The 6025-nt window shown below is 35.8% G+C and overlaps 1 pseudogene; it reads left to right on the top strand.

Annotated features, from left to right (window-relative positions):
• Window positions 1–2730: 2730 nt before the first annotated feature.
• LOC109376707 (reticulon-4-interacting protein 1, mitochondrial-like) lies at window positions 2731–5198 on the top strand (annotated as a pseudogene).
• Window positions 5199–6025: the final 827 nt, after the last annotated feature.

Here is a 6025-nt window from a genome sequence, read left to right as displayed (position 1 = left end):
AGATTTTTCACAGCTAGATCAAAATGTTATTGGGCTTCTAATCCATTATCATTTAATTAATATTTATTGGTTGTCCATTGTACATGAATTATTTGAATTAAAGATTCAAATAATTTGGGTGAGTCAAATAATTATATGGCCTCTGTTATTAATAGTGAATAATTTAATAGAAAGATACCAATATTAGGCAAAAGATTAACTGATGGGCTTTATTGTCTTGGGGGCATTCAGTATTATATGAAGATGGAGACTGGTAATTATACTAGGGTAATTATAGAAATATATTTTTTTAAATAACTGCTGAAAAGTCTCTCTTAATGGACTTACTACAGGCTTTGAACCTCATAAAATTAGGTCACTAATAAAATAATGTGTATTGCCTGGAAGACAAAGCATATTATTTATTTTTGATCTTCTCATGTATATATATATATATATATATATATATATATATATATATATATATATTACATTATTTATTATGTAACCCTGATTTATATCTATGGTCAGAAACGGTGGTCAAGAAAACTGGTAAGAAAAGAAACCATATGAGGGAATTTCTAAGTTATAATGAATTTTTAAAAATTAAATTTTCAGCTCTATAAATTCAATAATGGGGTTATGGTTAGCAGTAAGGATTCTGTAGCCCAGTATCTGGGCATAAATACTTCTTCTACTGTTTAACAGCTGCATCTGACAAGCCTTTGGTAACTTAATAAAATTCCCTATGGCTCAAATTCCTCATCTTTAAAGCAGAGGTGTACCATATTTTTTCTAAGATGTCTTTGACTGTTAGACAACATTATTTTATGTTCTACTACAAAAGAAAAATTACCCAAAGCAGGGAGTTAAAAAGAAGACCTTACATAAAGTAAATGTACCAAAGGGCTATGACCTCAATGTGAGGAAAACGAGAACACGACCTGACACACAGAAAGGGTACCAGAAAACTCGTAGGCCTCCACCTTGGCACAGAGAAAAGAGAGGGGGAAAAATATGGCCTCTATCATAAGAAAAGAAGCCAGAATCCTTGCACTATAGCATACTAAATCCACACTATCAATATAGTCTGAAAAACCTCAAAAGAGAATTTAATTGAAAGTGGCTTTACATTGATCATGCTTCAGGTGACTAGCAGAAACAATCAAATTATCTCTGAAGACTTTGATGGAAATACAGGCTGAAGCCACTCTAAGACAGCATTGAGTTCAATACCAATTTCAGAGCTATTACAATGGGGAAAATGTGTGCAGCAGGTTGATTGTAAAAATGGCCAGAATTCTTCCTTCCCTTGAATCCACATTATTTGCAACATGGCTTTGTAGCTCCTTCCATCAAAAAATTTATTCCCCCAATACTTGAATCTTTGCTTGTCTTGGGACTTATTTCGGCTGATACAATATGACAGACATAATGGTGTGCTCTTTCCAAACCTAGGCTCGAGTCCTTGCACACTTCCACTTGGTTCTTGAACTCTGCCACTTTCAGGAAAATAAACCCCTGCTGCTTGCTGGGAAGCTAAGGGACCATGTGGAATAGGGTCAATTCATCCTAACCAAGGTCATGCTAGATCGCTTAGCCCCCAGCCTACCCATCAGCTGAGCACATATGCAAGAGCAAGCTTATCTGAGATCACTTGAGCCCACCCAGATCAACAAAACCACCGTATACATTCAGGAACAAGATTAAATATTTATTATTTTAGGTCATTACGTTTTAAGGAGTTTTGTTATGCAGCAATAGCTAACTGAATAAGATATATCCTAAAATCAATGAAATACAGTACTGGTACCAACAGTATGGAGCTATATTAAGGAATTGATTTAATACCAATAGACACTTAAATAATACTCCATACATGGCAAGTGTAAAGAAATGCTATCTAAATTATTTATTGAGGAGTTACTATATTCAATAGCTTCTTGTTTCCAACTTTATTCATAGATAAAATGGGAGTTCTAATTTGCAGAATGATTGGGAAGATCAAATGTATGTAAAAATGTTTTACAACAAAATGCTAAATGAACTGCAAATATAACTACAGTTACACATAAACAAATAGCTAAAAAAAACAATGACTGATGTGTCCAAAGAGGTATAAACATGTGCTAAGTCAATATAAATATATATGAATATATTAATTCTGTCTGGGACACCCAGGGATAGTTTTATACAGGTGGAGGTATGTGAATCAAACACAAGAATAGGAAGGATTTGGTAAGGCAAAGGGTTACTATAAAGCAGAGAATGGAAGGCATTCTAGGTTAAAGATACTGCATATGCAAAGATCCCAAGATTTGAAAGCAAATGTCATATGGCAGGCTTGCCTGTCTTATGTGACTAGAGCCTACTGCATAAGAAAAACACTCAGCTATGAAGCCAGGAAGGTAGGTTGGAAAGCTAATCATATATCTGGTTAAGCAAAAAAAACTTTCTCCTTTTAGCAGTAGACATCACTAGAGGTTTCAGGAAAGGCCAGTAATATCACAAAATCTGTATTTTTACAATTTTGGTAGCAATATGAAGGAAAGATTGGAGTGAGGGAACTAAACACAATCATCTAGGTGAAAAATGATCAGGGCTTTATCTAAGGTCCCTTGATGTTAACTAGAGGCAAGTTTAAAAGACACTTTGGGGGGTGACTAAAATTCATAAGCATCCTTCTGTGTAACAAGCCCTGAACTAATTGCTCTCACATATATAACTGCATGCAATTCTTCTGAATGCCTTATGAAGCTCAAACAGCTAACGGTCCATGATAACACAGCCGGGAAAGAAAATGTAAGTCTGCTGGACTCCAAAGCTCACAGCTTCTTCCTCTTGTATCTTGCTTACCAACTTACAGAACAAGGAAAACAAAACCCAAGACTACCAAAACTCTAATGTAATTTTTGTAATTCACTAGGTTTACCTCTAGATATCAAATGAAACCCCTAATGAAACATAAATAATCAAACTTGAATTAATGCATTAAATTATCATAGAAATGAGTCTTTAAGAATGAATCATAGCCAACTAAGACTTTATTGGGTGAAGTTAAAAAAAAATCACTAATCAGGTGTGATGCCACATTGAGGATTCTCAAATAGTTCCAAACAATTTTTGAATGCACTAAAGCCAAAGGAAGGAACGTTCTGAGAGGAAAATGTTGATGGCCATTGTGATAAGGTGTCTAGATGCCAGACTATAGAATAATTCTTGAAAAATCCTTGGCCCCAGAAAGATATGCAAACAATATTCAAAATATATGAAGAGATGCCATCAATTCAGTGGGCTAGAATCACTGTGAGTTGCTGAGGAATTTGGAACTAGGAATAAGGGGTAGAATTGAGATGAAGTACAGCCTTTGACTTACTAAAGGAAAATATTTTCGCTTATCTAGAGTTACCCAACTAGGAAATGAATTTATTCATGGAGTTCTTATCCCTAACAATTGAAATATTCAAGTACTAGTCATTCAAAAATAGTAATTGAGCAATTAAAATCTGTCCAGCTCCATGCTAGGCATTCAAAAACAACTGTGAACAAGAACCAGGCAATCTATCAGGAATGCTTATAGAAAGGGATTCTGCATTGCTTATTTTACGTAATAGACCATTATATAACGTTTGGCACTGTTTGAAAATCTTAACACATGTTAATTTATTTAATACTCAAAACAACTTTGCAAATGGAGAAACTGAGGCAAATGAGGTAACTTGCCGAAGAGCAAGCACACAGGTGGTGTCAGAACTAGGGTTCAAGTCCAGGTGGTTCATTCCAGGTCTGTGCTATCAGCCACTCTGAGACTTGCCTTCACCTGCTATCCGTGCAGCTGGGCTACCTGACTGACAACGGTGCCCCCATGGCCTCACTTTCAGAAGATTGAGCATCCCCACAAAGTGGTAGAAGACACAGAAACAGTTTTTTTGTCAAACTCAACATGTTCCCAGGGACTAGACTCGATTAGGTTTTGTTGTTTACTTTTAATTTCAAATATGGACACACACATCTATCAAACATACATGAATACCACTCTTCCAGAATGCTTTTCTGTTTTGCTCACACAATTGATAGAAGGAAGTCTGGGTGTGTATGAGACAGAAAGCTTGGAAATTGATTTTGTTAAACAGTACTGATTTTTTTAAAATCTATACAAACTTAAGAATTTATTTTTTCTGAGTGTGCGATGAGGTGGATGAGAATAGAGGTGGAAAGGGGATTTTTACATTATAAAATTCTCTGCTATTTTTTTATGAGCATCTTTATTTTTCTTAAGACTGCATGATGAACACACAACATGATATATAGATAATGTATTACAGAATTGTACACTTGAAACCTATGTAACTATACTAACAATTGTCACCCCAATAAACTTTAATTGAAAAAAAAACTTGTGTAAGTGAAAGTTTATTATAAAATAATAAGAAGAATGTCTTTTGATTCATTTCTTCTTGTTGGATGGTAAACTGGATGATGGTAGAAATGTGTTTTGTTCTTGGGTGCTTCAGGCAGAGTTGGTACTTTTGTTATACAGGTAATGAAAGTGTGGGATGCTCATGTGACAGCAGTTTGCTCTCAGGATGCCAGTGAACTTGTAAGGAAGCTTGGGGCAGATGATATAACTGATTACAAATCCGGAAATATGGATGAGCAGTTGAAATCTTTAAAACCGTTTGATTTTATCTTTGATAATGTTGGTGGATCCACTGAAACATGAGCTCTGAATTTACTCAAGAAATGGTCAGAAGGGGGCCAGCGGAGTGGCTCAGTTAGTTAAGAGCTCGTTTACGAGTGCGAGCTCTGAGCAACAGCGGTTCGATTACCGGCCTGAGCTGAGCTGCTGCTGAGCTGCCAATAGGTGACAGGATGGTTCAGCTAAAAAAAAAAAAAATGGTCAGAAGCCACATATGTGACTTTGGTGACTTATTTCCTCCTGAACATGGACCGATTGGGCATAGCAGATGACATGCTGCAGATAAGCATTACGGTGGGTTCTAAGACATTACAGCATTTCTGGCAAGGAGTCCATTATCACTGGACCTTTTTCATGGCCAGTGGTCCTTATCTAGATAACATTGCAAAACTAGTGGATGCAGGAAAGATTCAGCCAGTTATTGAAAAAAGCTTTCCTTTTTCTAAAGTTCCAGAAGCCTTTCTGAAGGTAGAAAAAGGACACGCAAAAGGAAGGAAAGACTGTAATTAATGTCATTTAAATCAACACTGTTTGGTAAAAAAAAAAAAGAAAGAAAGAAAAGAATGTGTTTCATTTTTTGCTCATCGAGAAATCAAAGCAAGAATTTGGAATTGTGGACAAAATGTATAAGGCTGCCTCTAATCCACACAATTAGAGAATGTTGGAGCTAATAGCATGAAAACCACCTTTGTTTAACCATCTTATTTTATAGATGAGGAAACTGAGGTCAAGGCAGTTTATGAAATTGGATAGGGTCAGAAAGCAAGAAAAATTCAATTGAAATGCACATGAAAGTCATTAAATTTACCAAGTACGATACAAATACAAGCTTAGACATGACAGGTGCCAGAGCCAGGCCTGGAACTGAGCCCTTCTCATTGGCAGGTCAGAAACCCTGTTTTCTCCCCATTATTTGCTCAGAGTTACCTACCATTGTATTGTGACTCACTTAGATATTAGTGTAAGGGCACATAGAATCCTGGGAAAATTCATTTCATGTTTCAGAGTCTCATTTCTCACTTCTGCAAAATGGGGATAATAATAGTTCCTGCATCATACTGTTCTGAAGATTAAATGAGAAAAATCATATAAAGCACATAGCCTGGAATATACTTAGCACACAATAAATGTTATTGATAGTTATTATTAGTTACCAAATCACTTAACATTAGCTGCAGTTAGCTTCCCACTGCAAGACTATTTTTCCCATTCAAAGTAATTCTATTTTTAAGTATCCTGGTGGCTTGCACATGATGGAGTTGAGAGCAAGATGAACTTTGAAATGAGACAGAGCACAAATGCCAACATTTCCAATTAGTAACTAAGGGACCTTGAACAAACTATTTA

The sequence above is a fragment of the Hipposideros armiger genome, unplaced genomic scaffold, assembly GCF_001890085.2.
Source record: "Hipposideros armiger isolate ML-2016 unplaced genomic scaffold, ASM189008v1 scaffold_1174, whole genome shotgun sequence".
Taxonomy (NCBI): domain Eukaryota; kingdom Metazoa; phylum Chordata; class Mammalia; order Chiroptera; family Hipposideridae; genus Hipposideros; species Hipposideros armiger.
Note: the sequence above shows the minus strand (reverse complement) of the source record. Positions and strands in the feature narration are given on the sequence as shown.